At 36.0% G+C, this 11,483-nt stretch overlaps 1 long non-coding RNA gene across 1 annotated transcript; it reads left to right on the forward strand.

The window, feature by feature from the left end:
* Window positions 1–439: 439 nt before the first annotated feature.
* Window positions 440–6,869, forward strand: LOC103254523. Its single transcript, XR_503963.2, has 2 exons — window positions 440–906; window positions 6,670–6,869. It is a non-coding gene; the product is annotated as an uncharacterized LOC103254523 (long non-coding RNA).
* Window positions 6,870–11,483: the final 4,614 nt, after the last annotated feature.

Consider the following 11,483-nt stretch of genomic DNA (forward strand, 5'->3'; position numbering starts at 1 on the left):
GCATCATCTTCTTTACTCAAGAACATCACATGTGTTCTATTCAAATTAATTTTTGTAACTCTACTAGATATCCTTATAAAGACTACCTAAAATATCCATAAAACTTAGTACCTAATTTGACAATTTTTATTTTCAGACTTAACCCAAATAGCATATTTAAAGCTTGGACTTTGAGGTTGGCGAATAATGCTAATACATACTTATTTTCTGACTATTCTAAACAAAAGCTGAAATCTCCCACCACTACCAAAGGGAAGAAGAAAATTTAGAAAACTAAAAACTGCAACATTCCTCTTTATGCATGCATGTATTTATTGATCCTTTAAAAGTCTACACTTTATAATTGATGATATTAGGCAAATACTATGGTGGCTTATAATTTTGTCTACTTAGTAATATCTGAATGTGAATTATCCTTTTTTATGTTCAGCAGTTTTGAATTTCACATTGGTATCTTCCGGCTACTCATCTTGCTTAGGGTTTTTGGTACTGTGAAAGATTGTGAAGTAGACCTTATAAAAATGAGCTCAAAGAAAAGTCAGTAAAGGAGATATCCTCATGAAATTAGAACAAGTATAGTTTGGCAAGTAGAGTTGTTTGTGATAACCTCTGTTTTAGATTGTCTGCCAATCCAAGAATTGAGAGAACAAGACAGCATAAACTGAGATTTAATGAAGACTACTATTTCTCATAGTTATGGTATTAGCTATTTTTGAGTTTTGAGAGTGTTCAGTAGCAAACTTTTTGAACTTTTTGTAATTATGGGAATAATGTATGAGAACTGCTTAGACAGCATCTGTTTCTATTTTTAGACTGGGCTGGCTTGGATGAAGATGAAGATGCACATGTATGGGAGGATAATTGGGATGATGACAATGTTGAGGATGACTTTTCCAATCAGTTACGGTAAGCTTTAAAGCAGAGTTTTCTGGAGCTCAGTATTAGTTATAAGCATGGAATGTGTGATTTGCATAGATAATTACCTCTTAAAAGATACTTAATCTTTGAAATAGGTTTTGAATTACGTGAAGTAAGACATACTGCCTTTACATCCTGTGTTTTTCTAAGCATGAAAACTCTATGTAATTGCATGCAACTTTTGTTCTTTTTTTTTTTAAGGCAATTAAATAGAAGCATGCTGGCTGTTTTTTATCCATTTGGGTTTAATTCGGTCAGTATTAATTTTCTACTAATATTGAACAACTCGTCAGAAATTAGTCATAGAATGGTGGGACCCAATAGATTGGTGATTCTCAAACCAGGATGAAGATTGGGGTTGTGGAAGTGTACTTTTTCATATTTGTTTATAACTATACCTAATTTTATTTATCTTGTTAAAATTCATAGAACAAGATTAACCGTTTTAAGTGTACAATTCAGTGGCATCTCAATATTATGCAGCCATCGTCTCTATTTCTAATATTTTCAATATCCCTTAAGTAAACACAGTATCCATTAAGCAGTCACTCCATGTTCCCCTTCCCCTAACCTCAGGCAACTGCTAATCTGCTGTCTGCCTCTAGGGATTTGCCTGTTTCAGATGTCTCATATAAACAGAATCGACAGTATGTGACCTTGTATGTCTGCCTTCTTTCATTTATGTTTTCCAGGCTCATTAATGTTGTAGCATGTACTTCATTCCTTTTTATGGCTAAATAGTACTCCATTGTATGGATATTCCATATTTTATTTATGCATTCATCAGTTGATAGACATTAGGACTCTTTCCACCTTTTCACTATTGTGAATATTGCTGCTATAAACATGCATATACATGTATTTGTCTGAGTACCTGTTTCCAGTTCTTTTGAGTTCATACCCAGAAGTGAAATTGTTGAGTCATATGATAATTTCATATTATACTTTTTGAGAAAGTACCAAACTGTTTTCTACAGTGCCTGAACAATTTTATATTCCTACTAGCAATATGTGAAAGCTCCAGTTTCTCCACCTCCCTGCCAAAACTTTTTTTTTTTTCATTTTTTATTATAGCTTTTCTACAAGTGAAGGATATGAAGTGGTATCTCTTTGTGGTTTTGGTTTGCATTTCTCTAATGACTTTTCAGGTGTTGGCCATTTGTATATCTTCTTTGGAGAACTGTGTGTTTAAGTCCTTACCCATTTATAAATTGAGTTGTCTTTGTTGTTGAGTCATAAAATTCTTTACGTAGTCTGGGCACTAGACCTTTATTATTATTAGATAGGTGATTTGCAAAATTTTTCTCCCATTCTGTTAGTGTCCTTTGCACAAAAGCTTTGAATTTTGTTGAAGTTCAGTTTATCTTTTTGTTGTTGTTACTTGTACTTTTGGTGGCTCACTTAAGAATTAATTGCCATATTCAAGGTAATGAAGGTTTATTGCTGTGTTTTCTTCTAAGAGTTTTATAGTTTTATTTCTTACATGTAGTCTTTGATTCATTTTGAGTCAGTGTTTGTATATTTGTGAATTATTTTGGAGGTAGATATCTACTTGTCCCAGCAACTTTTGATAAAGAGATTTCTTTGCCTCCTAATTTTATGTTGATTCAGCCCATAGTTATCTGTTTTGGTCATAAGGATATTTAAGTAGACTGCTACATACTTTGCTCGAATAAAGATACAGAAGGTTTGTTCCAATCTTCTGCTAGTCCAGTACACTTGCTCAAAAAGGAAGTGAGATAATTTAAATACATTTTAAAAATTTGATTTTTAATAATAATACAATAGCACGTGTTCCTATATTGCATTTTTTAATGGACTCAAAACCCTCTACATTCTAAAGACTTACTAGAAATTTGCTGGAAACTAAAAATAATTTTACCCATCTGCTTTCTCTCCTTTTGAGAAACAGTGCAGTTCACCTTTCACTGTTATTCTGATGCAGTATACACTTTTTCATTTCCATTTCTCAGAGATTGTGGGCTTTGATTTTTGACTCTATCTTTTGGTTCTTTCTGTACCCTGAGATGTGATTATTCAGAGCCTTGAAACTTTAAATTGCTTTAATACAGATCAGAATTATCTTACCTGTGTTAGTTTTGTCTTAATGATTTTTAAAATGGTTTTATGGACGAGATAAGAATAATAGCTGTTGAAAAATAATCCTACCTTTTTCTCTAAAATCTGTTAATATTACATCATCTGCTCCAAGCATTGAACCTGTTTTTTTCATTCTTCTTAATCAGTATATGGTCCCCAACAACTCATTTTGGTTTTTTTACACATCTCAGTTTATTCTGGGATTAAATTAATTCTGTGTGTACAAGTTCATGCGCTTTCTTTTTGCATTTATCTTTGGTTTATATTCTTTAGAAACAGAGCCACATCAGAAAACACTCTTTTACCTTTTAAAAGCTGTGCATCCCCTTTTCTTCTTCATTGGAATCATATTATGCTGTTAGAATATTTATTTTCAGGCCTTCCAGTGCTGTTGATTTCTGTTTTGTGTTCTTAGTCATATATCAGGGTTTTTTTCCTAATATATTTTTGACAATTTGAAAGTTGAGTCTAAATAAGTTTTCTTCCTTTGCCATTCAGAAGAGTCAGATTTCTGTAAAGTTTTGTTTCTCTCGTGACTTTCATTTAAGCACTTTTCTCTTAAAATTAATCAGTGCATTATTGAATACTGTAATTTTTATCAGAAGACTTTCAGTAATATGTTGATAGTCTCCTCACTTCTACATCTTGCTTTTTCACTAGTTTAGAAATAGACTATTCTCTGTGATCTTTGTGGCTTACTGCTTTTATAATACACCTTCACAATGCTCTCATGTTCTCTGTTGTTTTTCTGCCTTTAAGTTTGTAGATTTCTATAAGTGTGTAAATCTTGATACCTCCATTAGTGAATAGTCTTTTTCTTTTTATTTCCCTACTTGAGTCATCATGAAATTTTTCCCACTAAGGTTGTGGCTATGTTGTCAGTGCCACCAAGCAGGACTTACTGTAGTGATGAAAATGTTCTAGAAACTGCGCTATGCAGTACAGAAACTGTTAAACATGGGTGGCTGTTGAGTGGATGAAATGTGACTTGTGCATCTAAGGAAGTATATTTTTTGTTTTATTTAATTAAAATAGCCATATGTGGCTATCATATTGAATAACAGCCCCAGACAATTCTTACTTTAAAAGTGTCTTGAGTAACAAGACTCACGCAAAGATGTTCTTCCTAGACTTTTTCGTGAACTGCATGGAGACCCTTAGTATAGTGTCATAGCCACAGGGAAGAGTGTGCTTTATCATTTTCTGATGTTGTTGGGTCCCAATCCCATCTAACTCAAAAAGGCCGCTCATACACTCAGCAGTCACATTGCCTGGGCTCCGTCCCCATCTATCTCTTGTTTAGCTATCCAGACCTTGGACAAGTCCCTTCATCTTCCTATAACTTAATTTTCTCACACATAAAATGCAGATGATAATTAGTACTTTACTCCCTGGTTATGAGAAGGGTTAAATGAGTTAATATATGTGAAGTGCTTAAAATATAGTGAGTGTGTGTGAAGCAAATAAAAACTCTCCATGTAGTGGGCTACCCACTTCCCATGTTCCTCTTTCTTTTTCAGTGTAATTATCTGTAACTCATCGAAAGAAAGAGTAAGGCCACTGTGTTGCCAGGTAGCACTGTTACTGCTTTTACTGCTTCTGATATCATTTGTTTCTCTTCATATCAGGAAAAATAGGTAGCATTATGGTGTTCTTGAGCCAGTATCACATCTAAACAAGTCAGCATAGTTCCTGATCTACTGTGTCAGATGTAGTCACTGTGATAAAGCTGAGTAGCTTCTTGGATAGTGACAGGAATTCTCACACCTACTAGGGCCTGTGAGTCTTTTCTTGTTTTGTTGCAAAGGGATGCTGCTGCTCTTGTTTTACTTGGTACTCATGAGCCAAGTGTGCCTGGGTGTCTTCCAGTGGGCTGAGTTCTTCCCTTTCTCTCGTCCTTGTTGGATTTTCCCTTCAGCAGCCTCATGATATTTGTGTTTTCATTTTGTACTTAGTGGCCTCGATTTTTTTTTTTCTTTTGGTTCCTTATTCTTCTTAAACTCTAGCAAAGAACTTTTTGATTTTCTCTAGGAATTTAGCTGATGGAGGAGCATTTCATCATCTCTCTTGTGTTCATAAACAATTTATATGTGTAATTGTTGACCATCAGGATGGAAATAGACAAATCCCGAAGGACTGATTTGGTGGACTTGGTACTTAATCATTGATTGAACTTTCTTTCCTTTCCTTTTATTTTTTTGCTGTTGTTAAAATAAGAAAAAGTGAATAATCTACAGTGATTTTGTAAAATAAAATAGAAAACTAATGTTTAGGTTTTTAAATTATTTCCATTTTAAATAGTAAGAGTTTAAAATTTTAACATGAGGTAAAATTAAAAGACAATTACTACATTCCCTAAAGATTGATAACAAGGTTTGTAGGAAACATATGAGGAGTTTTCTGTGATCATTGAAAATAGAAGCTTTTAGCTTTTTTCTTCAGCCTTGGTTCTTATTTTGATGTATGCTACATTACATTTCTATAACTTTCTCTCATTTAGCTCTCAAAACAAAGGAGATAAATTATTGTATATGAAAGACAGAGGTTATAAATCTTCCAATTTTCTGAGGAGAGGGAAGGAGCCCAAAGAAAGCAACTTAATTAGCAAAAACAAGGCCGAGGCAGAGATTTGGACTGGACTGGAGTCCTAACCCAGCACTTGTACCTCCAGCCTGTCTACACCCTAGCAGAAGACCAAGATGACTCTGAATAATCTCTGACCTTGATACAATTCATGGAAATTAAGTCACTATTTGTATTATAAATAAAAATTTTTGAGAAGTAAAGGAGTTTAGGGAAATAACTGATACATATTATACACCTGTCCTGCTTTATGTTTGCACTGGGTAGTGTGGTGGTGTCTAAGCCAAATTATACTTGAGAACAAATGTCTTTTTATCTTATTTTTATCTTTTATATTTAGTCAATGTTTTAATCATAAATTAGCCCTTTAATCATTTTGCCATGAGCTTTATAAAATCTTATAATGTTTGTGTGTTTATACCAGTATAAACTTGAGAGTTTCACCCACATTTAAAATTAGGAAAGTCTTGTTTAATATTTTATGACATATATTTATTTTGCCTGTATTGTTGATGCAGAAAATTTTCATACACCTTTAAATTTGATTAATAGTTTTTTCTTGGTTAGAGCAATATATATATGTCAGTATGCCAAGCAATCTGTTTTTTCTGTCTGTATATGTAACAGTAATGCCTGTTATGATGATTATAAAATCCCCAAAGGTTTGATAGTGATGTCTTATGTACTTAGTCCAAGATTGAGTCTCAAAATTTGTTTAAATATTTATTAGGAACAGAACATTTGTATGATATCTGGAAGCTTTTTGGAGGATAGCAGTAAGTCCCTCACATTTCTTCCATAAGTAGATTTCTTGGAAAGTTAAGGGAGGTAAAATGTATTAGCTAATGAGAAAAACACAATTTTGTTAATATCTTATTGACACATCCAATTTTATGTGTATTTGGATTTCTTCTTGGGGACTAAAATAAAGGTATTCAGTGGTATTTTAAACTGTTTGTATCAGGCTTAGTTCATTTATTTATGAGTAGTATTATTTCTTTAAAAATTTTGTTTTTAAATTTATTATAAAGAATTCCTAGTAATGTTATTCTTTGTGTTTTATTACAGAGCTGAACTAGAGAAACATGGTTATAAGATGGAGACTTCATAGCATCCAGAAGAAGCGTTGAAGTAACCTAAACTTGAACTGTTTACTAAATTCTTGGACAGAGAGCCCAGGATGGGACTCCTTAGAAAACATGTTTATCTCATTTTCTGCTTGTTTATTTTTGTTTTTGTAACACAAAAAATAAATGTTTTGATCTAAACCTGGCTTGGTTCAGAAGTCTTAATCCTCTGCCTCTAATCATTAATTTTCTTGTCATGATTTTTCAGAACCTTACTATATAGAGACAGTGGAATTCATATTATGGAACTTTATTTTTAAAGTTAACTGAGGCTCAGGTTAAATGATTTGGGGTTTGAATTCACCAGATTCCCCAGTCAGTACTTTCCTTCAACCACATTAATTAAATGTTAGTTCTGTTTTACAAGGTATTTCTTTTACTCAGATTGAACCTTAATCTCATCTGTATTTTGATAGCTTAGTCTATCAAACTGTATTTGCTGACATTTGTAAGGCGACCTTTCAAAACCTGTGTTTTAAAAATATTAATCATTTTAAATTGCTGTAATTTACTTAGTACTTGAACCATTAATAATATTAATGGTTGATAGAATATTAATAGTACTTAAGGTCCAAGGTAGTTTGATCATAGTGCTAAGAAAAGTGTCTTCTGTTAAAATTGGGGGAGTGGGCTCATGATACCTACCAACAAGTTCATAGTCTCAGGTACCACATAGCAGGTTCATTTAGTGCAACTAAATTTCTGCAGTGACAGCTGTTGTCATGTCTACTTTTGTGAATGGGAGATTTAATTTGGTTTGTAAAGGTTTCTTTGTGATGATTTAGAATGGAGCTCATGTGCATCAGGAATGATTTCAAGTATAAGTCTGTTACTTATTAAAAAGTAGAATCATCAGTGCTGTTGAACAATTCCAAATGTATGTAGTATGGTGCAGTATACATACCACATACGAGCACATTTATTTTGAACATAAACATGTTTCTTCTACTAAAACAAGTATAGACCTGCCTGGCAGAACTGCATATGGTCACATAGAACAGCATGAAATAAAGTAGAAAAGCTTCGACTGAGTAAGTGATATTTGTGTAAATACAGTGAAGTATGGCAGCTGTGTTTGGGCTGTAACATGCTGAGAAATATCTTAATGTATATTTTCTCACTATTTTGGTCAGTGGTTACAGGCTTACTATCAGAACTCCTATCGTTGGTCCCCTTAACAGCGTCAGGACCAAGAATGATGGCTACCTAATGTGACTTGAGTTCCAAATACTGAGGAATAATTGTGAAGCCTCATAGAGGAATTGGGCACAGGGTTTAATGTGTTATTTGTAGTTGTCCAGAGTGGTTTGTCCTTAATTAAATACAGACTTTACATAGTTTTCTTTTTTAAAGATGGTCACTGAAAATTGGTATTCAGCATCAGGATGATGAAGCACCTCAGAGGGTATGAGACTGATGGGTAGCTGAAAAAAATATTTCATGGAATTTTATAACTTATAGATTTCCTTCTTTTGAACTTCACAATGACCCACCCTGTGAAGTAGGCAGAAGGGGCCTGTATAATGTAAACATTCTATCAGATAGAAAACAGTCTCACAGTAAGTCAGAAAGTGAAAGGACCCAGGGTTGCAGTAGCTGACAGGTAGCAAATGTGGAGCTAGATGCCAGGCCTCTCAGCTGGTTTCCTATGGGTTGTGGAAGGTGTATGAGTTCTGATGCTATTTCAAGGCTTGATTCATAACTGGCATATACTCACTCAGATAATGCACATATCAGCTGTGTGTTGTCTTCAGCAAGTTGCAGAATAGCTTGGTTAGAGTTTTCCTGTTTTGTAGAATGGAAAGGCTACCTGCAGTGTTGACCAGAACATGAAGTAGCATGTGATGCTCAGTCCAATGGTATAGATCAGTACGTGTCCTTTCTTGCCTTACTGAGCCATGCTGCTTCCTTGCCTCCCCTTGGTATGTGAAAGTGTCCTTACCTCTCCTTAGTAATGCTTATATAGTGCTCACTACATCCCAGACATTGCTCTCAGCTACTTATGTCTTAATCCAATCTTTACAACAACCCTGAGAGGGTCGTATCATCTGCATTTCACAAATGAAACTGAAGCACTATGATGGGGAGTAATTTGCCCATAGTCACTCAGCTAGAAAGTGGTTAAAAAAAAAAACACTTGGAGAAAAGGGACTATTTTATACAACATTAAATTTGTCTTTCAGCAGCACCTAATTCAGTCTCTCACACATGCTCCTTACATTTTAGTTGAGTGGATACATGGAGAAAGGAAGTTCATTGCTAATTTGCTCCATGGTAGAAGTTTTTATTGATGCAGACATAAGTGTTTATTTTAGTGATGACTCCCCTCCTTTCCCCTGTAATTTTTTGTTAATTCCCAATCTTTTTTCATAATTCAATTTCATATGAATTCCAAGTGTGGATGTAAAAATGGCCATTTTTCATTGGCCTTTGGCTTAGAATTGCCTTGAGATGCCATGTCCCTTATACAGTACCCACTCAGTGTTTAATCTAGAAGACTCTCATGAGCCACTCTCTTTCAAAAGATTGTATGTGTGGCATATTAATATTGCCTTGCTTTTTTGCTTGTGGTCTGTGCTGAATTTTTAAAAAGATACTCATATCCTTTCTGTCCCACATTTCTCAAGTTGAGAGAGAAAGAACATAGCCCACCCTTTTGGCGGAGAGCTGACAATTTGCACTACTCTCAGCCCACCCACACGGATGGCCCTGGGGAACTGGCCTTGGACCCTCCAGCTACCTTAAGGTGCCTCCTCCACTTCTGAATCTTGGCTTGGGTCTAGACTCCATCTGAGCTTATTTCTTGCTCTGACCATACATCCTCCTTGGTAATTTCGTCCAGACTCAGCTGCTTTAAGAAAGTCCTATATGTGTGGTTTCAAATCTTTCTTCTCAGTTTTAATCTAAAACTGTAAACTTGCATACTGAGCTAACAGCGTGATTGTCCCTCCATGTCTGAGTATCTCCAAGTTACTTGGTGAAAACAAGTCTTCACGATCCTTCTCACACTTGATCTTTCCTACAGTGTTCCCTTCTCAGTAAATACACCCACCTCGTCTACCCAGTTGTTGAAACTAACAGTACAAAAACTGTCATGGATTCTTCTCCCAGGATCCCGTCCATGGGCAAGCCCTGCCAGCTCTGCTTCCAAAGCACATTTCATGCTGTTGGTACGACTGTTTGCCAACTCTCTTTCCCCTTCCCTTTTCCTGATAAATCCTCATTTCTCCCTCCAGTTCCTATCACTCTTTCACATGGGCAGTGTGACTTAAGGCCGGTCCATGTGATTACCAGCTCAGGGTGGGCCCTGGTGCTTCTTAAGCCAGTCATAACCCCATCCCCCTTACTAGTGACTGAATAAGAGATTGTTTTGAGACAATGGAATAAAAAAGGGACTGGGGGCATGTGGCAGAGAGAAATTGTGCCTCATAAGATAGCCACATGCAACCAGCCTCTGCCTCTGGATATAAATAAGGGAGCATCTGGTCTCAGCTGCCAGTAATGGCATCCAGTAGCCATTCCGGTTGGAGGGTGAAGATGACTAGGAGGTCTGGTAGGCCATGGTTCTTTGCTGATCTCCCAGTGGGGCACAGAACATTTGAAACTAAATTATCATCTTTACCTGGGCCAGCACACCTGTTTACAATGTAACACTTTCTCCTTTTAGTCATTGTTTCTGTTGTTTATTATGTTTATTAATGGTTTCCTGTTTAAGACTGAATTCCTTCAAATGAGAACCACTCTTGGATGCATCTTTACATACCTGTAGTAGGGGTTCTTTCAGAAGCAGACTTGGACTAGAGATAATGTGGAGAGCGTGGCCTGAGCCAAGATGGCGCCCGGGACCTCTGCCAAGTCCCATGATTAGGCGCATGATATACCGCCGGGCCCTCCTTCACTGCGCACCGCGCAAGTGCAACGCTGCAGAGCCTATGAACTGCTGACACGCTGGTACGGGACTTGTGGGTGGAGACCAAGGGATATAAGTACGGGACAACGGGGAAGAAGGAGGAAGAAGCTGGCATGGTGTAAAGGCTGAATAAAGCGCTTTGAGAAGAACACGTTGTTGTTGCCTCCTTCCTGCTGGTCAGGGGTGAGTGACACAGACTACCTACCAAGGAAGACCAATTAGAATAGCAGCAGATTTATCTACAGAAACACTCCAGGCTAGGAGAGCTTGAAGCCCTATCTTCAAAGTTCTAAAAGATAAATAATTTCAACTGAGAATAACCTACCCAGCCAAACTAAGCTTCATCAGTGAGGGAGAATTGAAATCATTCCCAGACATCTAATCCCTAAGAGCCTATGCTGCCACGAGACCACCTCTACAAGAAACACTTAAGAAAGTATTGAACACAGAAGAAAAGGAAAAAAGAACAACAACGTTCTTCATGAGAGTACAGGCAAAAGATTAAAAACACACATGAACCGATTCTAAAACTAAAAGAAAGACAACTCACAAACAGGAAGAAAAACAACAACTCTGTAAGAACATTATGACATGGATCAACTCTCACATTTCAATAATTAGCTTGAATGTGAACAGACTAAATACACCACTGAAAAGACATAGAATGGCAAAATGGATAAAATATCACCAGGCAAAAATCTATTGTCTTCAAGAGACTCACCTCACTAGAAAGGACACTCACAGACTCAAAGTAAGAGGATGGGAAACAAATTTTCAGGTGAACAGAACACAAAAGAAAGGAGGAGTCGTGATCTTTATCTCAGACAAAACATCCTTTAAGCCAT

Source organism: Carlito syrichta, unplaced genomic scaffold, assembly GCF_000164805.1.
Source record: "Carlito syrichta isolate Samal-C Ts95f unplaced genomic scaffold, Tarsius_syrichta-2.0.1 Scaffold283423, whole genome shotgun sequence".
NCBI lineage: Eukaryota > Metazoa > Chordata > Mammalia > Primates > Tarsiidae > Carlito > Carlito syrichta.